This window comes from Stegodyphus dumicola, chromosome 5, assembly GCF_044657685.1.
Source record: "Stegodyphus dumicola isolate Sdum_Otavi_A_Nest chromosome 5, ASM4465768v1".
Classification (NCBI taxonomy): domain Eukaryota; kingdom Metazoa; phylum Arthropoda; class Arachnida; order Araneae; family Eresidae; genus Stegodyphus; species Stegodyphus dumicola.
The window spans coordinates 107622232-107649897 of record NC_140772.1 but is presented as its reverse complement, the minus strand read 5'-3'; the positions used below and the strand labels follow the sequence as shown (position 1 = coordinate 107649897).

Below are 27666 nucleotides of genomic sequence, written 5' to 3'. Positions count from 1 at the left end.
TGCCCAAACAGCCGAAGGGATGAATTTTTGTGTTTGTTTGTTTTAAATTTCAAAATAAAACTTCTCTTTAAAAAGCAATTTTAAACTAAATTAAAAATTTTATTTACTAAATATTTTATGAGGATTTATTTAGTTTCACTAATTATTTTATGTTAATTTGCTTTACTGTCTTTCTCGCTTTCCAGTTTCCTGCCAGAATATAAATTTCTAGTTCGTGTGCACTCAAATGAGGTAGAAAGGATATAATATTTAAAGGAAGGTCTTAGAGGGTAGCACTTGCTATTATGTCTTCACGGACCCAGCTTATGTAATACTTTACTTCAAGGCCCGTTGTGGAAACAACTCCATGATAGCCGAAACAAGTCGTACTAACGAGCACAATTATCGCGGCTAACAGCAAAACTTGGCACTTAGAACTTGGGTAGAATCATGCAGCGTGTTTCACCAGCTGAAGGCTACGCTTGCTAATTGATTCTCTTGAGAGCAGTGTTATGGGCGCTGAGTTATTTTCGCCATTCGATTTATCACCCTGATATTAGATCAAAGCCAATTTGCGCGTTTTGTGTCTGTATAGACTTTCAGCTAACTTAAGTTAACTTAGCCATATTATATGCATTACTTTTGATTTAAGCCATAAATGCTGGCTGTCCTGTAAGCACGAACAGTGCCTTCTATTAACTTTTATTGGAGTTAATAAGGGTCCTTTACTTTTTGTACATTTCTGTCATTATTTCAAAGACATAGTAATTAGGTCTTAGAGTTCTCGTCTATGCTATCAACGAATTTGAAACTCTATAATGTATTAAAACATACATAAAATGTAATTAATAGTGACGCAAAGGAAAATGTTTAATTTTTTTTTTTTCTGTGTGAAATTTAAAGCTTGCTATCTGCAAGAAATTTCTGTTGGTTACACTTTGTAATTAACTCTGCTGGTTACACTTTATCTTGATAGCTAAATATTAAATTTTTTAATTAACATTTATTTCAAATAATTCTAATGTGCTGAATAACCACTTAATAATTTGATTTTAACTTAAACTAAAATTAAACAAATTACGAAAACTTTCCAAGTGGGACAAAACTTGAAAATAAATAATGATAACCTATCATCTCTCTCTTATTAATTAAATTTTTCGTTGATGCATATGAAAAAAAAATATATCTGCACCAAAATAATTATAAACTTATTTCTTACTACTAATCTCAGCATAAAACTTTATTTCTTACTACTACTCAGCTAAACTTTATTTATTTTACTAAACTTTATTTCTTGCTAACTCAGCTACCTACATCATGGCGTTTTGATTTCGATAAAGTTTGTAAAACTGGAGAAAAACAACTAGAAATTATCTTTATCATGAAATCTAAATGCTCATCTACCAGCCTGGTTCTGTTTTTTTTTTTTTTTTTTTTTTTTTTTTTTTTTTTTATAGTTAATTATTATCAACTATGGAAAGAAAACAAACTGTTCAGGCTAAATTTATTTCAAACAAAGCGATGATTCTTGTTACAAATTACTATTATTCTTGTTGTATCTTTTGACAGGTGCGAAAAAAGTGCAATCAGATCAGTTCTTCAAATCCTGGAATAAGATTTATATCACGTCGTAAAGTTAATTAACTCCATTTGTGGATTTTCTGGGTCGTTGCTCATGCTCGCTTTAATGGTATTGGAAATAAATGTAAGTGTGGACACCAAATCTTTAGAATCTTAAACCTTTCTTCAGATTCTGGCAATAAAGCATTATGTAACTGCGGACTGCATAAAACTGCTTCGGAGGCCATCAGTTTGAATTATTCATTGCAGTTGCATCCATTAGATGTTGATGTAGTGCATGAAACTTGTAACAATCAGCCACCATCGACATTCTGCTGCTTACTACATTAGTCAAAGTTGAACGCCTATTTTCGTTTTCAAAATTAACTAAATCACAAGTAATAAAAAATGCCAGATACGAATATCGTAACATGTCTGACGCATGCATATGTCTTACATCAACTTCGCTTTAACCCATATTAATGTGGAGTTATGCAACATTAAGAACACTCATTCAGCTGAGCGCGAGTTAAAATACTAAACTAGTTTTATTAAGAAATTAATACGATGAATAAATTGAAAGATGAAATTAACATAAAATTAAAATAGAAATTGCTTAACCCCACAAAAATTCATAAATCCAATACAGTTCTTGCATGGTAAGTCTCTCACAGAACTTTCCTTTACGAGGCCATAACTGGAAATCTTAAATCCTTTAACATCCCTTGATATAAAAACCAGACAGGGCACGTCTTGCCTTGAAAGAATACGTCTATTCTCATTCATGGCTTTTGGACTCGGAACCTAAGGAATCTTGGATCGTCAGCCCTGCTCACGAGAATATGTCTTGCTCTCATCAGGTCCCTTGGTCGCCTGCTGCTCTGCGCTGCGCTGGGCTGGCCTGAGTCAGATGACGTCACGACTTGTTGCGCCTTTGCGGATTTAACAAGCGTCAATGAATATGCCCCCACATTAATGTATAATAAATTAATATTCATAAAACTAACTAAGCTTTCATAAAGAGGTTATAAGAAACAAAACACATGAATATCGCATCAGTTAGAATTATCCGTTAGAACTGCAGACAATAGAATTTGATGAAATGCCTGAACCTTATTGTGAGACATCCCAATTTTTTGTTATACCCATATTTTTGTACATCTTCAAAAATTAACTAACATACAAAAATTTTGAAAATGTAAGTCATGAACATCGAAATAATCTAACACATGCAAACTCTAATATGTCCTACATTAGTTTAATCTATATTTTTGTACGTTATCTTCAAAAACTCATAAATTTTTTTATATAAAATTTTCAAAATATATGAAATCAGTATATGAATATATCTTACATATGCAGATAAGATATGAATATAAGTTAGGATTACGCATTAGAGGTAGATGTAGTACGTTCAACTCCAGTTTTTGCCCATAAATTTTGTCTTAAATATTGTGCATTCATTTTGTCCCCAAAATTAATGTTTTACATTAATTATAATAATAATTTTGCACAGTAAGATTCTCTTCAAAAAATTTATGAAAAATATACTATATCAATACAAGAATATATCTGACTTATGCAGGCACTAAAATATTCTACATTAATTTAATTTTAATCCACATTAGTGCAATATAAGTTAGTCTTAAATTAGAAAATTGACTAAATTTTTATAAACTAGTAAGTATAAAATATGTAAGGTACTAATAGTATATGAATCAAAATTACCTATTAGAGTTGCATCCATTAAAAAAAGCTCTTGAATACATGAACTTTCTTATGAACTTCACCAATTTAACTCGTAATCTTGTAGATTAGTTTTGTTTTAAAAATTAACATTGTACATTGATTTTGTATTCAAGAATTGACTAAATTTTATTCAGAAATTATGAAAACTGTCAAATATGAATATCGGAACATAGCTGAAATAGCGGTTTTTGTATGCATTGTAATAAACCAATATGAACCCATATTCAGTCTTAAAAAGTGATAACAATTTTTATAAACTGACTATAAGAAATATAAGATATAAATCCTGGAATATGTCTTATATACACAGACCCCTTCATTTTAAATCATCAGCAATACATCCATTTAAGTTTAAATAGATATCATAAATATTAAAAAATACGTAATAAATATGCATAATAAATGCATAAAATACCTAAAAGTAATGACTTACACGTGGAGCAGCGCAATGAAATTTACACATCATTTTATAATTTCTTTAAAATGACAGTAACTTTTAGTTATGATCCAAACTGACCTAGAATTAAGGAAAAGGTTTTAAAGCATAAAGTTTACCATCTTATATTTAAAATATAAGTAGCGAACAATGCAAAGATATCAGTTTATTTTCTTTTCTTCGCATCTTCTCAACTATATTTATATTGTTTTTAATATGATGTTCTATTTTTCAGTGCAAAATATAGATTGTGCTATTTCTTTATTTTGTTTTCTTTATTTCAATTTAATTGAAGAATTTGATGATAGTTAAGTACGAAGTAAAGGAAATATTGTGATCGCGGAAAATTTCTGAGTACAATATTTAAATAGAAAATATCCATTTTGACAGCTCTCGAATCCATCTGAACAATTTTTTTGCTTGACATCTGTGAGTACGGACAGACTAAAGGACTTGTTTTTTTCAAAATTTATAATGGATTCAGAAGAGATTTTTTTTCGTGACTTGTGTATGTAAATCTCACATCAAGATTAGCCGTAAAACGTTGGAATTTTGCATAAGGAACAGCTATACCATCTAGTTGAGCACCTCCCTTGTTGTTGCACTCGGCCGCACCAAACATACGTATATATATATATATATATATATATATATATCAAGAAAAGTAGTAATTACAATATTGAATAACCAATTTGGTCTAGAAAACATCTTGCGCAATATGCTGCAAAATAAGTAAAATAGAAATTGTAGTAAGCTCGCCTAAAAGTTACCAGGAGCTGTTGCTCCAAAACGTTCAACACGTTTTAAAAAAATTAATACATATGAAAATCAAACCATTTAACATGTAAAACATTAAAAAACAGAATCAGATAAAAAAAAGTAAGCGAAAAATGGTAAATTAGCCTAACTCGACTTCCAAACTGGCTTTTCAAGGGAAATTTAATTTGTTTGAACGTCGAATCAAGCTAACCCCATTACGCGTTTCGCCGAAACAGACAATTGAAACTTTTTCGCTACAAAATTTTTTAATTTAGACAAAGTGTCTTGGAAAATTTTAATAGTCTCAATTCTCTTTTCCAACTTCCCGACGCGTCCGCACAAAATGACACATTAAGGTGTTAAAATATGTAAAAACTATTCCGATACATCTTATATCTAGACTAAAATAAAAATCAAAATAAAAATAAAAATAAAAGACAAATCAAATCAAAATAACACTTAAATTAACTAACTGGAATTCAAATATTTCCAAAAGAGTCGTACTCAACACAATTTATTCACAGCTACTCAGAATAAAAAGAATCTGCAATACTGCGAAACACTTACAAGAAGAAATACTATATTTCGTAACTATTTTGAAAAGTAACGTAATTTCTCATAAAATAATTAAAAATACCCTAAAAAAAGCTGGAATTAGCCTTACCTATTTTTAGATTTTTTGAATTAGATAATGATATTTTATGCCTAAAGCCCGAAGGACGGTTTAAGATGGATGACTGATTCAGAGAATCTAATGTAAAAATGTACAGATAATTCTTGTTTATTCATTCTCTTTCCTCCAAAATTTTGGCACTTTACTTTTAAATACTATTGTGTAAATAGTTTTAAATTTCTATAATGGCCAATTTTACTGCTTTTATTAACAAATTAGGCCTTTTCGTTTTTCATAGTAGCTTGATCGCCCGCTAGCTTGAAGAATTACGACTTTTTTAACAAATGACTGTTTTTTCCTTTTACTCTTGCTTTTGTGGCCAAGTTTGTAGTTTTAGCTGAATTAGCCATTTTCACTTTCAGTCACAATTTTTTTCTTCCAACTACATGTCAGACGCCATTTTTGAAATCTTTTCACGTTTTTCCGAGTTTTCCGACCCCCTTCGATAATAGGAGACGAGTTGCAGCTAACGGACAATCTATTCGTATTGGCTGATGCCCACAGAACATCGCTTCCCCCCTACATACGTCACACGACTGAAGTACACAGAAGGGAATTACAACTACTTTTCAACATAGTTTTAAGAGGGAGAGCTCTGCATCGCCACAGATCAGTTTTTTGTTTCTTTTGTTGCAACTTTTTCTTGGTTTTAGCAAGACCCACTTTGTTGGTTATCATCTTAATTTTCTTTTATTTTAATTACAGATTTTCATTACAGATTTCTAAAATATATAAAATTATAAATCTTTAAGCTTGCAGGCCCAGCCTGTATGTTTTTGTATATTTAGGACTAATAGCAGACCGCTATTTATTTTTATTTTTATTTTTGTTTTTATTTTTATTTTAGTCTAGATTTAAGATGTATCGGAATAGTTTTTACATATTTTAACACCTTAATGTGTCATTTTGTGCGGACGCGTCGGGAAGTTGGAAAAGAGAATTGAGACTATTAAAATTTTCCAAGACACTTTGTCTAAATTAAAAAATTTTGTAGCGAAAAAGTTTCAATTGTCTGTTTCGGCGAAACGCGTAATGGGGTTAGCTTGATTCGACGTTCAAACAAATTAAATTTCCCTTGAAAAGCCAGTTTGGAAGTCGAGTTAGGCTAATTTACCATTTTCCGCTTACTTTTTTTTTATCTGATTCTGTTTTTTAATGTTTTACATGTTAAATGGTTTGATTTTCATATGTATTAATTTTTTTAAAACGTGTTGAACTTTTTGGAGCAACAGCTCCTGGTAACTTTTAGGCGAGCTTACTACAATTTCTATCTATCTATCTATATATATATATATATACAGGCCCTCTTTACCTGGCTCTGGAAGCTCTGTTTTTTAATCTTATCTGCTGGTAAATTATGCGTATTTTCCTTTAAAGTAATTTAATTATGTTCTTGTGTTTCGGTTAAGATTTTTATGCCTTTAGTTAATCTGCATGCGATGTTATAAAATTGTCAATAATTTAAAAGTGGCACTAAGCTTAACGTGGCGACTATTTGTTTTCATAAGAAACTTTTAGTTGTAATGTGAATTAAGTCTGTTCGTACATTAGCTTCAGTGTTTTTTTGCCAGTGGAACCAAAAGTTTAAATTTTTACGCACCAAAAATTTTGTCTTTCTGCCCATTGGCAGAATTGCTTGTTTTTGCGTAGAAACTCTAATTTTAGTTCTCAAGAACGTTTTTAACTGTTTTAACTATATCTGGTGTTCTAGGCTTTTCTTTATTTTACAATTTTTAATTAAGATTTTTTGAGTTTTTATAATATAGTTTCGTCGCGCTGCGAAGTGAGAACTGAATTTATTGAATGAGAAATATATTTCTAATGAAATTCGAGGAAATAATTTTAAATAAAGCGCAACAAAAATGTGTATAATTTAATAAGCCGTATAAGGAAGTTTTGTGGTATTCACATCATATATCTTTGTCTATAGCTATGCATGAAATCTGACGAAACGTTTCCAAACAACACCTTCACAAGATACAGGATAGACTGGATGAACAAAGCCTAATGAAAAATGAAGAATTTCCCTATTAATTATGACCATGGCTTCAGCAAGGTAAAGCAGCTGCATTTAAATCTTTCACATTATTATATAATACCTACTAAAAGGATTAAAAATAACTCCAAACGTTCATAGTAATTATTAATGAAATACGTCATAAATAAAATGCATATTTATATCCATCAGATTAAAAAGTAAAAACAATATTAGTAAGAGCTGTGCTTATTTGGTTAAACAGTAACAAGTAGATTAAACTTGAAACCAAATATCGTACATATTGCGAAATGGCAACAAACTGGCCCGTGGATGATGAAAATATTTTATTCAGAGCAGTGGCAACATATTTCCTTCAAACCGCTGAGTTTATTTATTAAATTTGGAAGACAAATATCTCATACTTTGCGGAGACGTGACACATTTATTTTTAAATCACAGAGTTTTCTAATTAAATTGAGACAGCAATATCTTACGCTTAGCCTAGCGGCAACTTTTAAAAAGCGGAATTTGATAAAATTTCATTAAGTTCTTACATATCTTGAAATAATTTTTTTTAAATTAAAAAGTTTTTTCATATTCTTCTTTTATAAGACCTAGAAATGAAATAAGAAGGAAAAATCTACATATTTTCTGTAATAAAAGAAGAATCTGGGAATAGAAGACCCTGAGGCAACTGCTCCGTCTGCCCTTGCGTAAATTGAGCATTGGACGATCGTCTTAGAGAGCGTTCAATTTAAATAGACGTTTAGTAACCAGGTATTAAAAAAAAACAGTTACTTTTTTACGTATCGACTGTTTTTCTCAAAGTCACTCAATTGTATCCAGTGCACTCTAAGGCTCTTGCCATGGCAGTCATTACATCCAAGTCCCGTTATCGGTTTCAAGAAAAGCGCCGATGCATGGAATTTTTTCTCTCTATTCCCACGTTTATAACCGACTCTCAAAACACTTTCCCTTAGGTCTCAACTGAAGCATCTCCCTGAATACGAATACTTCGCGGTTTTATTACAATTGTCTCGCGATCTTATTGCAATTGACTGATCAATCGAGCTCAGAAAATGAACAGTGAAAGCAATAGTAATGCAAATAGTAAGAGGAAAAATTGCAGCCAACCGTACTGCGTGCCTTCGTTCTGTAATTGGAACCAGGTCCGGCTGGCAGTCGGGAGAATACGTTGTAAAAAATACTTAAATACTTCACTTATACATACTAACACAATAAGTGCTTAATTTAATACTTTGCAAATAATACATAATTAAATACGTTATATATAATACATAAATAGCACGTAATTTAATACGTTAGAAATAGCGCATAATTTAGCTGTACGCAGTGATGCAAATTAGTATGTAACTTCATACGAAACAAATAATAGGTAAATAGTTCCTAGTTTAATACATTACAAACATAATTTTTAGTGTAACTATGTAATACGTAATTTAAGTTACACCAGTATACCTCTTATAACACGGTTTCCTACAACACGATTTCGCTTTTACATAATAAAAAAGTTGAGGAAACCATGGTATAGCCCGGCAAGACTATTTCATTTTAGCACGTTAATGAATATGCTAAACCTTCTTATAATACTTCATCTAAGAACATACTTAGATAACACAACATAAAACATTTACATTGAATTACATAACAAATATTCTAAACATTTATAAATTAAAGTACTATGCCATCATGTGTAGTACACAAGAACAACCTATTTATTTATAAACACAAAAATAAAGTAAATTTCTGGAATAGCCGCATTCTCTCATATCAAAGTAGAAACTGAGCCGTTCTCATCACTTACATGCTATGTATTTTGTGCTCCGGTAGATTGTATAAATTAAGTAATTGTTATTAAGAAATTAAGTAAAAGAATATATTTTTTAAAATTTTGATACGTGTTACTAATTATCTTTATCGTTTTTAATAGTCATTATTTCGAAATTATATTCCAGTCTCAAAATATATCTGAAAATAAGAAAACAACTTTTAAAAAAAAATTAACATTTTTGCAGCCGAAAATACAAATTTTGAATCTTAAAAGGGGAAAAGGCGTTCGACGTTAAGTCTAAATTTAAATGAGGAAACATTGAATGCCATTAAAAATGTTTTTATTTATTTATTTATTTTTATTTTTTAAAGTTTTTAAAACGCACCTCTCTATTTTGTATTGATTGTTAGCTTCGTATAACAGGATTTCACACAACACGGTATTTTTTTAAGAACCGTGTTATAGAAGGATATGTATAATACGTATGTTATGTCGTGGAGCAAAAACAATTTTACTTTACACCTGACTGCCACTAGCTCCGACATAGCAATGTGAATATTCTACATCTAAAATTTTAAACACCATTCCAGAATTTAAATTGTTTATTTAATAGAATTATATTCATATATTTGCAAGTTATACACTATAAACACAATAACAAAATTTGAACTTATCTGCACCAGCGTGAATAAGCCTGGCATAATATTCTGAACTCGACGCAACTTTAGGAGGAAAATTACCGCAAATTCAAACACTAGGTTTCATCCTTTCCAACGCAGCTAATTTTCTAAATTTATTTTACTAATATCTGCAGCGGGACAGCGGATTCATTTCATTCATCCAAAACTCAAATGTGGTGACGCAATAGTATCGCAAAGGAAACATCGACTCAAAAATCAAAATATTAAAATCTATAATCCGCTGTTGCCATTCCAGCACTGCCAAGTTTTTCTTCCTGCAGCTGTTGCCAGACTTATCCTCGCTGTATGGTGAGAGGTACAACATCCTCCCACCCTGATTTTTTCAAAATCAGACATTGCACAAAGTTTTCTAACATTACGAATAAAACAAAACATGACTATGTATTAGTTTAGAAAACACATAAAAGAAACTCGGTTAACATACAATATATATGACAGATCATACTAAAATGAGATCAATAAAGAATAAACTTCTAATTAAAGTCATTGCTAAAGAAAAGAGGATATAAGTTCAAAACGTCTATATTGTACATTATTTCTATGAGCATGTCCTTGGTTTTAAGAGTCTACCGTATCTAGATCTGTTTTCAGTTGCCAGAGTTAGCACAGGATCACTGGAAGTTGAAACTTCTAGTGGATACAGTTTTTTGATTGGTCTTACCAAATATCCACTGCTTGTTTTTACCTGTACCACTCTGGTAGACCCATCTCTACTACTGAATATTTTTACAATTTTGCCCATTGCCCACATTACATGTTTTTTATTGTCTAGTTATATGAATACTACATCCCCCACCTTTAGGTTTTGACATGAAGCGCTTGCCTTCTGCACTAGTTGAGCCAGATATTCCTTGCGGAAGCGACTTCTCAGTTCTTGTCTCAACGTATTGCAGTAATTTACACGCACATTCAGTTTCTGGGAATCGATGTAATCCAGATCTGGTACCCCCACTTGTTTTATGTCTTGGAAAAACAGGGAAGGTGTCAGAGGTACGAGCTCTTCCGAATCATCATAGATGTATGTTAAAGGACGGTTGTTTAATGTGGATTCAACATCACACAGGACGGTCAGTAACTCCTCGAAATTCACCGACGATCTCCCTAGAATTCGCACGAGAAGAGTCTTGGTGGAACGAACTAAGCGCTCCCACCATAACCCCCACCACGCAGCCATAGGGGGGGGGTGAATTTCCATTTTATTGGAAAACACTCGTTTTCTGTGATTTTTCTCCAATCCAGGCATCTCAGAGCATTGTCTGCTCGGTAAAATTGGTTCCATTATATGAATACATTGTCGCAGGACGGCCTCGTCTGGCAATGAACCGTCTCAGAGCCTGTAGAAACGTTTCGGTACTAAGAGATTTGACAGGCTCCAGGTGAATTGCCCGGTATACGGCGCAGGTGAACAAGACGATCCAAGCTTTACTCTTTGGTCTCAGAAGTAAAGGTCCACAAAGATCGACTCCAGTTGTTTCAAAGACTGGCGAATCTCTTATTCTGTCAAGGGGTAACTGGAGCGGAGGGGTAGATAAAGCCTTAGCGATGAATCTCCTACATACTACACATCGACTTACGCAAGATCTTATATTACGTTTCGACGAAATGATCCAGTATCGCTCTCTTAACTTAGCAGCTAATATCTGCACTCCCGCATGACAGTTCTTTTCATGATACTCTCTTATGAAGCATTCAGTTAAGTAATGCTTGGACGGAAGCAACAGGGGATAAAGGAAGCAAAATTCATCATCACGTTCAATGATTTTAGTTTTAACTCTGAGGACTCCGTCGTTGTCTCTCACTACCAGCAATCCATGGACGGAATCTCCTTTCTCTTGAAAGTGCTTCCTTTGCTCTAAACTCCACAAAAATTTTCGGCGTTAGTTTTTTCTTCTACTATTAAGGTATCCGAAGAATACGAGGGCTTCTTTAGGAATTTATTAGTAAAGCGTAGAATCCAGCAGAATACTCGAATTATTTTATAAAAACGTTTGTACCACTCAGAATCTTCTAATTTTATACTCAAATTGACAATTACATACTACACATCTCCTGTACTAAATTGGTACACTTTGTTTTTCCCATGGTTCCTTCAATAACGGTCCTTTAGGTATGCGTGGTATGCCTCCACAAATGGTATTTTGATCCAGAAAACTAAATTGGTACACTTTGTTTTTCCCAACCGGGCTTAGACCTATAGAATATCTCTTGTGAATTTTTGACTCAGTCCTTGTTCCGCCAAATAACGCATGAGTTAAAATCTCAGAGGAAGTGCTTTTCAGATTTAAAGTTTCAGCTGTGGATTGTAAAACGTAAGATTGTTGGGATCCACAATCCAAGAGGCACCTGACCACCCTCTTTACAGTGCCTACAACTATTTCAACCATTAACGTCATAAGAGTGACTTCATTCATACATAAGGGAGAGGACATTGTACTTTGTACCATTACTGACTCGTTTCGGTTTTCCTTATTGTCAGCATTGTTTTCTGATACCTCCGGGCATAAAATTATAGGGTGAGATCGCCTACACAAATAGCATTGAATAAACTGTGGACACTTCTTCGCAAAATGCCCTGGTTTAAGACAGCGGAGGCAGCATTTTAATTCTCTTAATTTGTCTAATCTTTCCTTTAAGCTCATCGATCGAGCTGTAAAACATTCTTTGCTTTCGTGAGATTTTTCCCAAAAAACACATTTTTGTTCTTTGACAGCAACTAGACTTGCTGCGCTAGCGATTGGCTTTTTGGTCTTAACTTTTACATCTTTAGAATGTTCATTGCGCGAAGTAGAAGAAATTTCAAATCCAGACCTAGCTAGTTTAACTCTCTGCTCTCCTTCGACCTCTTTACGCAAAAATTCCAGGAGATTTGTGAGACGTGATCCTTCTTTACTGAACAAAACGCTTTTCTGCCATACTCGAAGCATCTCAGCAGACAGACAAGACCATGGGATATAACCAAGAAACATTAGTATCCAGGGCTAAGCCTAAAGACTCTAGAGATCTGAGATGGGATTCGATTTTGTCAAACAGTGACACTAGCGGCAACCGATCCTTCCCTTGTAAGCGTACATTTTGGATAATTAATTTTAACAATTCCCTCACGTATATCTCAGTTAAAATTTCCTTGTTTCCAAAACGCTCCTCAAACGCCGAAATGGCTTTCGGATAATTTTCAGCCGTTAAAGGATAACTATCTATCAACTCACTAGCCCGAGTTCCGGGTAACATTGATTGAGCTAAATAATGGAATTTGTCAACGTCATTAAGCTCCTTATCCTCATGGATCTTTTTAAATTGACCCCAAAATGTAAGGTAACTTAATAATTGTCCATCGAATTTTTTAATTTGAATTTTCGGCAACTTGTACCGTTTTTCATTAGAAGCACTTATGCTACTATCCGTGTTAGAAATCGTATTGACTCTACGCATTATCTATATTCTCTATATATTACGCATTATCTACGCATTATCTATATATATGGTCAACCGCATTATCTATATTCTCTTTTATCTGACGATTAAGCGTGATAAACTCATCTGAATATTCTTCGCAGCCTATAACCTTTGTTTCCAGATCATCTTCAGCGTCTTTTTCCTTAATCATTGAATCTAGTATTTCTGAATCGCAAGATCTCAACTCAGCAATTATCATCTGCAACTTCAAAATTTTGTCTTTCAATACATCTCTATCTGCGTGAACATCTTTAAAAAGTTCGGTTTTTAGAATCTTAGCCGTCCTAGTAAAGGCATTGCGTGCCGTTGCACGCTTTTTCTTCAACATATCAACATCCATTTTATCTTTAAATGCAGACCCACTCAAAACTCAAAATCTGTAATGTTATCACCAATCCGACAAATCCTCAAAATTCGTCTTTACTCAACAATTCCAAAAATATAACTCAATATAATAAAAATGAATAACAATATGTCATAACATTCATAATACAGCAAAACAAAATTATTTTGAATATCACCGCAGAAGATTTAACGCATAACCTTTTCTACGTTTACACTGCAGACGATTTAACGCATAGCATTTCGATTGAAAATTGAAACTAATTCGAATACAAATACGAAATTCAACATTGCAGACGATAAAACGCATTACGTTTCCAAATAACACTTAAATTAATATTTACTTCTACAATAATATAATATAGCAAACACAATACTTTCTCAACTATATTAATATAATAATCCCAACACATTCGAATCAGGATCGCAATCCTGGCTGGCTCGCCATTTTGTTATGTCGTGGAGCAAAAACAATTTTACTTTACACCTGACTGCCACTAGCTCCGACATAGCAATGTGAATATTCTACATCTAAAATTTTAAACACCATTCCAGAATTTAAATTGTTTATTTAATGGAATTCTATTCATATATTTGCAAGTTATACACTACAAACACAATAACAAAATTTGAACTTATCTGCACCAGCGTGAATAAGCCTGGCATAATATTCTGAACTCGACGCAACTTTAGGAGGAAAATTACCGCAAATTCAAACACTAGGTTTCATCCTTTCCAACGCAGCTAATTTTCTAAATATATTTTACTAATATCTGCAGCGGGACAGCGGATTCATTTCATTCATCTAAAACTCAAATGTGGTGACGCAATAGTATCGCAAGGGAAACATCGACTCAAAAATCAAAATATTAAAATCTATAATCCGCTGTTGCCATTCCAGCACTGCCAAGTTTTTCTTCCTGCAGCTGTTGCCAGACTTATCCTCGCTGTATGGTGAGAGGTACAACAACGTAATTTAATACGTTAAAAATGATACCTAAATAGTTCGTAATTTACTGCGTTACGAATAATAGGTAAATAGTACGTAATTTAATACATTAGAAATAATATGCAAACACTACGTAATTTAATTATACTTAGCAATACAATTAGTGTGTAATTTAAATCGTTACAAATAATGTGTAAATAGTACATAGTTCCATATGTTATGTTATTTTTAGCGTACTATGTAATACGTAATTTAGAGTGTAGCATGTAATTTAATACATTACAAATAATACGAATGATTAATGCGCATTTTGATAACATGCTAATATGTAATTTTTAGTATAGCAGACAATACACAATTTATAGTACAGTAAGTACTTTACAATTAATATGTAATTAAATGCATTACAAATAATACAAATAATACACAAATAGTACGTACTCTAAAGCGTTGCAAATACGCAGCTAGTACGTAATACATATAAGTAATTTATAGAGTAGTATGTAAGTTAAGTGATGCGTTATTTATATTAGAATATGTAATTTAATACGTTACAAATAATAAATAAATAGTATTTAATTCGATTGTACACTGTAATGTAATCAACACATAATTTAATAGACTACAAAAAAATACGTAAATAGCACATATAGTAAATTGCACCTATTAAGTACGTAATTTATAATATAGTTACAAACCGGTAATTAAATTACATTTAATCTAGAATTTTTATTCTACATTGCAGCACCTATTTGTAACAAATTTTCTTCTTACTCACTGAGTGCTTTCATGATGTAATTGGTAATTCTGCAAGTGGCGCCCCAATTAAAATGTGAGGACGATAATTCGTCACCACTTTGATTTGGTGATTCGGTCCCCTCCTTCCCGATCTCTTTTAAATGGGGAAGAATGTGAGGATTTTTCTCCTTCCTTACAGCAGGCTTTCGTGGTGTAAGTGGAAGTACGTCGGGTTAGCAGCCGAGAAATCTGAGATTCATATATGATTTAACGAATTATTTTTTAAAGAATTATTTGAGATTTTTCTTAACGATTAATTCCAGAATTCTTAATTTAAGAATTTTAATTTATTAAAGATTAACAAAATTAAATTTCTTTGAGATCTCAAATTAGCAATTCGTAATTCTCAGTCTTTGATACGACTGGATTGGCGTCACTGGCACTTTAGTCTAAAAGCTATAAGCAATGTTTTTTTTATATAGGCTGATTGTTTGCTATAGTAATTTTACTGTTGTTCTTCACTAAATATAAATCTAACTTCCTTTTAAAATAGGGTATCCCTCCACTCTCTGTTAATCGCCAGTTGGCTACAGGAACAAAATCAAGAGAAAATTTGAAAATGTTTCTTTTCCTTGTAAATCCAATGCTTGTATCAAAAACTGCAAATAGGTCAATTATTTTATTGTGCTTATTAAAATTATAAAATACTCCTGTGCTTTATTTTTCTTAAATTTTGTTTAAAGAGTGATTTACTTTTCTCCTACTAGACCTGCTAACAATAATAAGACAGGTGACCGTGGTTATTACTCGGACTTAAGATGGATTTCACGGTTTGACAGTCTGACTTAAAAATAAAAGCGAATATTTATCCCCTTTTATCAATCCGACTTTAAATAAATGCCCCGGTTTGTTAATCTGATTTAAAACAGTTGTCCGTTTTATGGTGCGGTTTATAAGTCGAATTTAAGATAGATGCCCCAATTTATTAGTCAAACTTAGATTTTAATGTGCCAGTTTGTCAGTCCATCTTAAGGCAATTCCATTTTGTCAGCCAGACTTAAAATATACGTCTCTGTTTGTCAGTCAGATTTAAGACATGTTACAGCTTGTCAGTCATACGTAAGATAGGTGTTCCAGCTTATCAATCAGATTTAAGACATATGTTCCGAATTGCCAGTCGGGTTTAAGGTGAATATTTTTGTCAGTTATAAAAGAGGCAAGCCTAACGAAGACGCATCTATGCAAAATAACTATATGTGTACATAAACTTACTGAAAAAGCATACGATATGCTTTTAGGCTGACGGTTCTTTCATTTGCCTCAGCTCTGCGCCGCAGAATATCCTTCACAATTCATAAAGGACAGTACATTCCACCACAATGGGGTCAAAATCCTTAATGTCCTCAATATTAGGATATCAAAGCATGACATAATGCCCTTTGCGTGCTCGGGCTATCGGCTAAGTGACATAAAGTGAACATGGAGTCGGTCGTTGCAAATACCCGTCAAGGTTGAAAACGGGCTTCACCGTCGTGCGACCGCGATAAGCAGTGTAAATACATTACAAGGGGACGTGTTCTAGTTACATTTCGGACTGTAAAAGATAATGGATAACATGGTAATGATTTACTTATTGATTTGTTGATGGCAGTATATCGTTTTTTGGTGACATTTAAGAATTTAGGTTTCTATTAATCTTTTGAAGACTAATGGAAAATTATAAAGAAATATTTTAATAGATGTGGGTATTTCGTTTTTAATGATACTAAAGAAACGATATTTCTACTTAAGTTTCAAAACTGAATTTTTAATGACAATGAGTATTTCGTTTTTAGTGATATCTAATATTTTATGTCTTTATAAATCTTTCGAAACCTAATGGAAGTTTTTAAGGTAATTTTTGAATAAAAGCGAATATTTTGCATTCGGCAATGCTGGAGAATTTATGTTCCTATTACTGTGCCTATTACAAGCCTAATGAAAAATAGTAAGATATTTTTTAAATAAAGGGTAGTATTTTGTTTTTGATGATGCTAAAGGGTTGATGTTACTAGTGTTTAATGAAGATAAGTATTTTGTTTTTGGTGACACTTAATGTTTTATGCTTCAATAAATGTATCGAAACCTAATGAAAAATTTTAAGGTAATTGTTTTAATAAAGCTGAACATTTTATTTTTGGTGATACTAAATAACCATTGCTAATCTTTAATTGACTTATTAGAGTTCCTGACTTATATTATAATGATTAGTGAACAATTTTAATATGTATTAATTAATACCTATCAAAACAATGAACAATAGAAATATAAAATGAATGTAAGTAATCATTCAGTAAATAGATGAATTATTCATTCATATATTTACTAAGAATAACGTTGATGTGTCTGTATTATTCACAAGGATAATTTAGTTATTTTCAAAAAGAAAGTTCAATTTCATTAAAAATAGAACATTGTGTGTATTATTAATTAATAAAGAATCTGTGAATTTATGTATGTATGAAGAAATCCACTCTTGTTCCTCCATTCTACACCTTAAGATATTTTTTTAATTTTTTTATATTTAATATTTTATGCTGATGTAATGAAATTTTTATTAACAAATAATCTGCTTTAAAGAAGTGCGTTGTCACTGTCGGAAGTAAAACATATTTATCCTCCATTCGTCTATGTATTGCCATTCGGGAAAACGCAAGGTATTTAATTTTTCTTTCGAATTGAATATGTGTGTTACTGATTAACAAACTGAGCGATCAGAAAAACTATTTTAAAGTGAACACTTACTTCTTATTCACATATTTAGTTAAAAATTTCGGCGATTTAAAAGAAATGTGTCGCCATTGACCAAAATAAAATATTTTTATCTACCGGGCGAAGATGTGTTGCCTTTTGACAAAGCGGCAAATATCGGCCTGTTCTGCCATGATATTTAATTTTTTTCGAACTAAATCAGTTAATTATTGACTAAGAAACTAGGCAATTTCAAATCCATGAACATAGTCCTTCATTTTTTATTGTGATATTATAAGGTATTTCTCCTACTTTCCTAGCGTCCTTCGTGATGTAACGGTAGCACGCTGGGCCGGTATTCCAGAGGTCCGTGGTTCGATTTCCGGCGAAGGCGATTGCTAATTTTTCATCTCTCTTGCTTTCAAAAAAATCCTAATGTCTCTACAAGTAGCGCCCGAATTAAAAAGGTTGTGGATGATAATTCTCCGTACCCAGGATTTGGCGACTAGGTCCCCTAAAACCCTAGTCGCTCTTTAAAAAGGGGATTATATAAGGTATTTCTCCTACTTTCCTAGCGTCCTTCGTGGTGTAACAGTAGCATGCTGGGCTGGTATTCCAGAGGCCGGTGGTTCGATTCCCGGCGAAGGCGGTTGCTAATTTTTCATCTCTCTTGCTTCCTAATGTCTAATCCTAATGTCTCTACAATATATTCTGTGAAATGACTCTAGCATGAAGCATTAAAACATTTATATAATAACTAGCTTCCTAAATGAGTTTAATTGGTATCATTTGATAAAAATACTTAATATTTTGAAGTATGATGAAGTTCCGGGAAGTAACCCGGTGCAGATGAGGAGAATTAGCAGTGGGCTATCATTTAAAAACATTTCAACTTGATGCTTGCCTTCTTTATGTGAAATGCCGTCTTAAAATGATGCTAATTGTTACAAAAGAGGAGTATTAGCTGGGTACGCGGTGCTTTTCTTATGTATTTTGTTTCTGATGTAAGAGTATGTTGTGGTTCGTGATACTGAACTGAAATTAGAGTTCTTTGATCAGAGGCGGATGGGATGACTTGATCAGCGAAGCCAATATGTATAAGTGTTAATTGACCAGCATACAAGGATGTTCAGCATTAAAACAAAGAGGCAAGGCTCCTCGTGAAGTTCAGAATGTATCACGAAGAGTATAGTCTTCATCAACATTTCTTTGGAGATGTAAGTGAACAGTAGCCAATTTCAGTAAAGCCTTCGGCTTCTTTCACACGTCAATCATTCACACGGCATAAGAAGTGTCGAGTATCCTTAGGAAGTTCAGTTTATATCATGCATAATACATTCTTCTTCAAGATTCCGGGATGTATTTTTAAAGATCGAAGTGAAAAGTCACTGACTTGAATAAAGTCAAATTCATTAAGAAATGTAGGGTGACCGGCTCCCTTGTCAATGCAACCTTCATCGAGATACCAGAACTCCTGTGCATAGATCTTTATTTGAATGAATAGTAACGGAAGTGCATAAACGTGCCAGCTCCTTAGGAAATTCAATTTAGAACTTCGAGAAAGCTGTCGCACCTTTATGATGGCTTCTTCCTTTTAGAAACCTCCAAGATTTGGTTTCGTTTGTTAGATTATTGCAAAATATTCTACGGCTATCTCCGAAGAGTAGGGATGCCTTCGTTGAAGACATTCTAAAGGAAACTGACTCATATTTACGATATACACGGAGAATGCCTATGCGGCTAGCCCGTCTTCCCGAAACTGAATGCAGATCTAAATACCAGTGTTCACAGACTTTACCGCTCCGTCGTTGCTGGGCTCTGTTGTCCAAAAATGTTCTGGCGAAAAGGTGCTGGCGCCCTTAAAAAGCTGGTTACCAATATTAAGCTGTTTATGACGTGACAAAAGCACATTTCGTCGAGGTGATTAATTTCCCGATAAAGGTGCCTGCACCTTTATGAAGTTCAAATTCCTCGAGATGCAGTCATTTTTATATCACAGCATCTGTTCGACGACTTCCATTGTGGTGAACAATTGCATTTTTGCAGCGTGTCCCTATGAACAATAGGAGAGGCCTATAATAGGCATTATTGTTTTATGTAAAATGGTTTTGTCGTGAAGAGAAAGACTGTAAGTTTTCCGACAAGAGGTCTTAAATTAGCGATGGAAGTGTTAAATTTATTTTCGAGTTTAGCAAAATGAAGCCTAAAATTGAATTTGTTGTCAAATACGATGGCTAGGTATATTATTTCTTCTTTCAAGTGTATTTCTTCATCGAATAACGTGCGAGTAGATGGTAAATCGAGGGAATAAACTTTGCGAAATAGAATCGCCTTTTATTCTCAGAGTTTAAATGCAATTTTATGTAAATCAATCAGATTAAAAAGTAAAAAAAAATATACTTAAGAACTGCGTTTATTGCTTTGAAATCGCTTGGTTAATAAGTAACGCAGTAACTGACCGATTAAATAAAAATTAAAGTACCTTACATTGTGCCTAATGGCATCACTTTAATGCATGGAAGATAAAAGTATTTTGTTTGAGGCAGTTGCAATATTGTGCTCCTAAATAACTGAGTTTGTTGATTAAAAGTGAAAGCCAAATACGTTACACTTTGTTGAATGGCAGCAGGCTGGAGCGCTAGACATAAAAAATATTTTATTTCAAGCATTGCTTTAAATCTGGAGGCTGTTAAAAATTTATTAAACTTGCTCAAAATGTGAAATATATAAAAAAAATTCGACATTCAAAATTCGAGCTCAAGGTGCACGCATTTACGCACTAAGCAGTTTTTATCCAATTTCATGAAATGATTTTCTTCATGCGAATTTTATTACAGATAATAATTAATAAGCCTTTTTTAGAAAGAAAAGAACATTTGAATCTATAAATTACTGTTTTAAAAAGTTTTTATTATTATTTTTTATTTATTTAGACTTTATACTTTTTTATTTTAGTATTTTAAGACTTAAGATATTTCTTTACATTCAACATCAAAATACAAAAGTTTGCCTTTAACCCATAAAGCTAATTAAAAAATAACAAATAACAAGTTAATAATAACAAATTAATTTCCGCTAGAGTGTTAATTTTTGACGTTTACTCTCTTATATTCGCTATATTGTTCAACATCATTGTATTTGTGTTTCCATAATTTTTTTTCTTTTATATATATATATATTCGCTATATTATTTCTTTCAAAACAAAATCCATGCTAATGGCATTTAGTGGCAACATCCTTTTATCTGAAAAATGATTTGAATTAAGATAAAAATAAGGATCGAGACTACTAGCGCAGCTGGGTGATAGTAAATAAATAAGTAAAAGTTGGCTTTGGTTAAAAAAGAAAAATTAAGATACATAATTACGTTGGCCTGTATTAATTATTACGGAAGCAGAATTTATTATTAGAAGTTAAAAATCAGATAAATATAAGCATATGATTGATAATCAATCCAATTTATAATCTCATGAATCGACTCTTCTTACACTTATAACGTATACGAGTTTTAAACATACTCACCGCCGCGACCTTGGATCCATACCTTGATACTTAGTGCCCTCTGGTGGCGAAAGCTGTGATTACATATACATCTTTTCCTAGAGGAATTTAGCTTAGAATGTGTGCTTTTGTTTTACAAGAAGTAATAAGTTACAATAAAGAATTACGTCTAATTGATGAAGTAAGGTGTTTAATATTATTAGTTGGTTAATATCCAAAGATCTATCCAAGGCACGGCCTGCGCCAGAGCCAGAGCAAACGCATTGGGCGGTAAATTTTTTAAATTAAGAGAAGCACGGGAAAATTTTAAAATTTAGGGAGATAAATAGCAGCAGAATTTAAGGCCGGCAAAGTTTTTGAATGCAAGGAGACACCAGGCAGCAGAGATTAGGGGAATAAAATTATAAGAATTTAGGGAGACACTGTGGAGTAGAATTTAGAGGGGGAGGGCGAAATGTTTAGAATTTAGATAAGCGGCAAAATTACGGTCAGTAAAATTTTAGAACTTAAGGAGGCACAAAGCTGCAGAGTTTACGGGCGACAAAATATTAAAAATTTAGGAAGGCACTATGCAGTAGAATTCAAGGGCGGCACAGTGAATGTAGGCAAGCACCAAGCAATAAAATTTATGGCCGACAAAATTTTTAGAACTTAGGAAATAATTGCAGGGCATAATTTAGGGCAACAAAATTCAAGATATAAAATATAGGGATGACAGTATTTTAGAATATAGGGAGACACCGGGCAACAAAATTTAGAGTCTACATTTAGGGATTGCAACGGGCAGGGGGCCAAATACTTAGTGGAGGTCCAGATTCAACGATATACATGCGACATGTTTCCCGTTTCAGGGCGGATCTTAAATCCTTTTGCAACATTTAAAATATCCAGAATTTCAAATACCTTTTTGCTAATTACAGATTACAAAAATAAAATTCTAAAGCAGAAGCGAAATTTTAAATTTCAAATTTTAGTTTGTGCATCTTTTTGTAAAAAATCACATACTAGGCCGTATTTGGGGTAAAATCCGTGAGAACTTTTAGGTTCTTTTAGGCTTGCTACCCAAAACAACCAAGCGAGGACCAAGAACTTGACTTAAAATGGGATGTTTTACACAATGTATGTTACACAATGTTAGCTTAAATTTTACACAATGGCTGATTTGGTTTATCCGAATAAGGCAAAGCCCTCCAGGACTATCTGCCGGAGAGATGCCTTCATGGGAAACTTTTTAAAGACTAATATCCCCATTACACATGGAGTTATGTTATTTAAACGCAGCAAAGCCATGAGGATTATTCATTTTAAGAGGAGGGATGCTTTCGTTGAGGACTTTCTGAGGAAAACTGGCTTTTATTCACGTTACGCATGGAGGAAACTACAAAAATGCCCATGCAGTCAGACATTCGCCTGGAATCGAACTACCGGTGTTCAGCTACTTTACCGTTCGGCCATTGGTCAGCTTTAGATAATGTATACTATGTTTTACACAATATCCACCTTACCACAAAAAGTTCTTAAAAGCAGCAACTACTCTTCTTAAAATATTTTAAGTGGTTTGAGATTTTTTTAAATCAAAAAAATTACGATACTATATTTTGTTTTTATACGGTCCTATTTAGAAAAATCTTATAATCATTATATAAAATGAAATACAAAACCTGAGCCAATAGGAATTGATCAAATTATGTAATTTTAAAGTTTGAAGTCATATTCGGGAGCTGTGTATAAATATATGAGGGAAATGCATGCATTTGTACACCACATGACTTCCTTGTATGGAATATTAAATTATACGCAATTTTTCCTGAATTTCATTTTAACTTATTTCCTCGAATTTCATTAGAGATAGAATTCTCATTCAATTAATTCAATTCTCACTTCAGGGCAAGGCAAAAATACATACAAATTCAAAATATCTTCATTAAAATTGAAAGACATAGAAAAACTTAAAACACCAAATAAAGTTAAAACAATTTTAAAAAATAAATTTTACAATTAAAATTAGTTTCTACTAAAAAGCAAGCAATTCGGAGAGCAGAGAAGAAGGCAGATTTTTTAGTGCACAAAACTAAAAGTTTCCTTTTGGTCCCAGTCGGTAAAAAGAAACTGAAAGTGCAGATAGAATTAGTTCATTATTCTGCTAGTTTTCAAATGTAAACAAGTATGGCTGCTAAGACAAAAAAAAAAAAAAAAAGTCTTAGCCGCTCTTAAACAACTTTTAAATTATTGATAATTCTACAAATATTGTACGCAGATTAACTAAAGGCATAAGAACCTTAACCGGAAGACAAGAACATAATTCAATCATAAAACAAAAAATGCACAGTTTACCAACATTAAGAATTAAAAAACTGAGCTCATGGAGCCGAGTAACAGGGTGGGTTATATTTATATACTTTCGGTGTGGCCGATTGCAACCAAAATGCGAAGTGCACAACTACATGTTATAGCAGTTCTATACACAAAATTTCAGTATTGTAAGGTTACTCGTTTTTGAGTTATGCGAGATACGTACAGACTCGACGAAAAAAATCTCTTCTGAATCCAAGGAAGTAATACCAGTTTAGAAAAAATAATTATACAGATGTTAAGGGATTAAATGACGAGTTTTTGCATTGTAGAATTGAATATTTTTGCAATTTGCTTTTGTTTTTGACATTGTTGTGATGCTTTGCACTTTTTTTTAATTTAAATTACTTTTTTTGTTATTTTTTTGTTTTCAGAAAGGAAATTTTATGGTTTAATTTGTGTTTAATTTAATTTGTGGTTCCCTGTCTTGCATATAAGTGTTTATTTGTTACTCACATTTGCAGATATTTCGATTCTGAATGAAGCAACATTGTAATCGTAAAGCCACGCTTCAGAGTGTTGCATTTAGCAAACCATAGTATTTCTGACTTCAAAGCGTAAGAATCAATTGTCTATTATGTTTTTAACAAATTAAGCGATCTAGAGGAAGGGTTCTTCATCTTTCTTATTACTTCCTTGTACGAAGTTAAAAAGAAGTATTGTAATCGCGAAAATTTTTAGGCATCTTATTTCAACGAAAATATCCATTTTGACCGCTATCGTATGCAATTTAACGATGTTTTTGCGTGACATCTGTATGTAAGGACAGAATAAAAGACTCTTTTCCACCCAAAAAATTATAAAACTGATTTAAAACGAATTCTGAAGAGAATTTTTCGTGCCGTCTGTACGTACGTATCTGGCATAACTCGAAAACGAGTAGCCTCAAAACGTTGAAATTTTGTACATATGACTGCTATAACATGTAGATGTGCACCTGGCATAACTCGAAAACGTGTAGCCTCAAAACGTTGAAATTTTGTACATATGACTGCTATAACATGTAGATGTGCACCTCGTATTTTGGTTGCATTCGGCCGCACCAAACGTATATAAATCTATTTATATATATATCCAGTCTGTTACCCGGCTCAGTGATCTCAGTTTCTTTACTCTTATATGTTTGTAAATTGTACATTTTTTGCTTTAAAAATGATTGAATTATGTTGTTCTTATCTTCCGGTCAAGGTTTTTATGCCTTTAGTAAATCTGTATGCAATATTTTTAGAATTATCAACAATTTTAAAGCTGTTTAAGTGCCGCTAAGCTTAATAATTTTTTTGCTGGCGGCCATTGCTTGTTTACATTTGAAATTTAGCAGAAAAAAGCACACTACAATTCTGCTTTAAATGTTTTAAACTCTTCTGGAAAGTTATACCAAAGAATCTCTAAGGAGAAGAAGTAAAGGTTCCCCGAGGCAAATGTGGCTCCGTCAGACCGAAGAGACACATTATGTATATTCCTGAAGCTTACTTTAAAGGGGCAAACCATCCCAAAGCTATCCACCCTCCGTACCTCAATGCGCATGTGCGAAATAACACCAGGAGCATGCCGTCGGCCATATTAGCAATCTTTTACCACGTTGTTCGAAAAGGTTCTTTGTTGTTGTAGTCAGAGGTACTTGGTTTTAATTATGCGAAATTCTTTTAAAGACTTTAAATGTAATGCTGTAAGTGAAAAGGTTTTGGCTATTGGGTGAAAACTTTGCTCTTGGTTTTCACAATGGTCATTCCAAATAATTGTCTAAAAGTTTCCATGGTAATTTATTTTTAAAGTTGTTGTCGGATAATTATAATGTATTTCAGTGTTTTCAATTTATTTAGGGGTGCCTTTAATTGTCTTTAATTATTTTTTCTGTTTCAGTTAGTTATTGCAAATTTTGCTTTTAAAATTTCACTGTAAAATTTTGACAAGATTTCTATAATTCGCTCAAAATTCCAACTAACATCCTTTTGCTCCAGAAATGTATGAAAATAAAACATTTTGAGTTATTTAAAAGTAAAAAATTTACTATATCCTCGAACTGCGCTGTTTAAATTCCACCCTGCGCTGGTGTTTCACTGTATAGCCGTGGCTCTTCGGTACAGCGGCGCAGAGGCGAAACAGGTTTACATTGCGTCTATGGAAGCTTTCATTCTTCTACTTAGAGATTCTTTGGTTATACTCCTCCTCAAGAGTAAACGAATATGGCTCCACTAACGGTCTTTGTAAGAACTGAAAGTGGGGACGCAAGGACGTTGATAGTTAATGTATACGCAAGATGGGTGTCGTAAGTGCACCTTTCTAATACGAGGGCAATCCCAAAAAAAAGGGTCTCCTTATTTTTTGGGGACGTAGAGAAAGTTTTAATACGGTTGTTGGCAACACTGTTGTGAGTGGTGCCTTCTCCGCTACCACATAAGCACGCAGGCGCTTCGCTCGGATGCTCAGTCTTGGCTTGGCAGCCATTCGAAATGGAGATCCCGATAAACGTTACCGCCAAGTGCGAAGTGCGCGCAGTTATTCGATTTTGAACGCAAAAGGCGTTAAACTGGTTGAAATTCACCGCCTATTGACGGAAGTGTATGGACAGTCGTGCATGGATGTCAAAAACGTTCGCAAGTGGTGTAGAGAGTTTACAGCCGGTCGTACTGAAATTCATGACGAAGAAAGGAGCGGGAGGCCGTCAAATGCCGACGAGACAATCGCGAAAGTTGAGTTCCTCAACTTTCGCGATTGTTGAGTTCATATTTGTTGAGTTTCGCGATTGTTGAGTTCGTAAAATGCGTAAAGATCGGAGGATCATCTGGATGCTCCTGAAGCTCCTCAACACTTCCTGAAGGGCATGGCGGCAAGCTGGTATGACATGGGCATAGTAAAACTGCCACAGCGTCTACAAAAATGCATCGACCGAAATGGCGATTGTGTTGAGAAATAAAGCATTCTTCAATCTTTAAAATCATGTAGCAATTATAGAAAATAAACGGTTCTTTGTATATCTAAAAATATAGGAGACCTTTTTTTTTGGGATTGCCCTCGTATAAACCACCCCGGAAGTATGAACACCATTGGATAGTTTTTTTTTATAAATCTTATATTCAGTGACCTTCTTGTTTTGAAGGTAAAGTGCGCAAAAGTTCATCATTATCGGAAATAATTGGAAATTTTCATGAACTACACACACACACACAAAAAGAAAACGGGCACTCTTCAGTACTACTGGTGCGTGCGTAGGGATTCGTAATTGATTGAATGCACACAAAACCGATGAGACCTTTCTAAAATTTATTTCTCCAAAATAAAAACTTTTATTTATTATTATACCAGCTATTAATTAATAATAAGAAAAGAATCTGCCTTTATAGCTAATTAATAACTGAGTACATTTAAAAGAAAAGTAAGTAGCTTACACGTTGCTGAACGTTAACATGCTTAAAAACATTTAAATTTGAGCAGCGGCAACATTTTTCTTCGCTGAGTTTGTTTATTAAAGTCAAAAGCTCAATATGTTACGTTTTGCTGAGTGGCAGTAAATTTTTTTAAAATATCGAATTTTTTATTAAATTTGAAACAAATATTTCCCGTTTTCTGGAGTGACAAAAAAAGCATTTAACTCAGTTTTAAATTGAAAGCTCGTTCACTACATGCCCATAAAAAGTACCGACCCCACGGGATAATTTTTAAGAAATCTAATGTTGTCAGTGACCTTCCTCTTGTTTTGAAAGTCAAATGTGAAAACTTCATCAAAATCGGAATAAAACTAGATTTGTATCAAAGACAAAGACACGGATACTCTTCAATATTTATGCAGATTTGAATGCATCCAGCTAGTGTTGTAGAGACATTAGGCTATTTCAAAATAGGTGAGAGGAAAAATGAGCAATGCCCTCGCCGGGACTTGAACCACGGACCTCTCGAATTCGCGTCGAGCGTGCTGACCACTGCACCATGAAGGCATGCTAAGAAGGCCGGGGGAAACACCTTATATACTCCCC

At 33.2% G+C, this 27666-nt stretch overlaps 1 protein-coding gene and 1 non-coding gene across 4 annotated transcripts in view; both read right to left on the bottom strand.

Moving 5' to 3' along the window:
* LOC146997197 (uncharacterized) overlaps positions 1-27666 on the bottom strand; it is a 919946-nt gene that overhangs the window by 672337 nt on the left and 219943 nt on the right. The window lies entirely within an intron of this gene.
* On the bottom strand, positions 27555-27627 carry TRNAS-CGA (transfer RNA serine (anticodon CGA)). Its single transcript has one exon. It is a non-coding gene; the product is annotated as a tRNA-Ser (tRNA).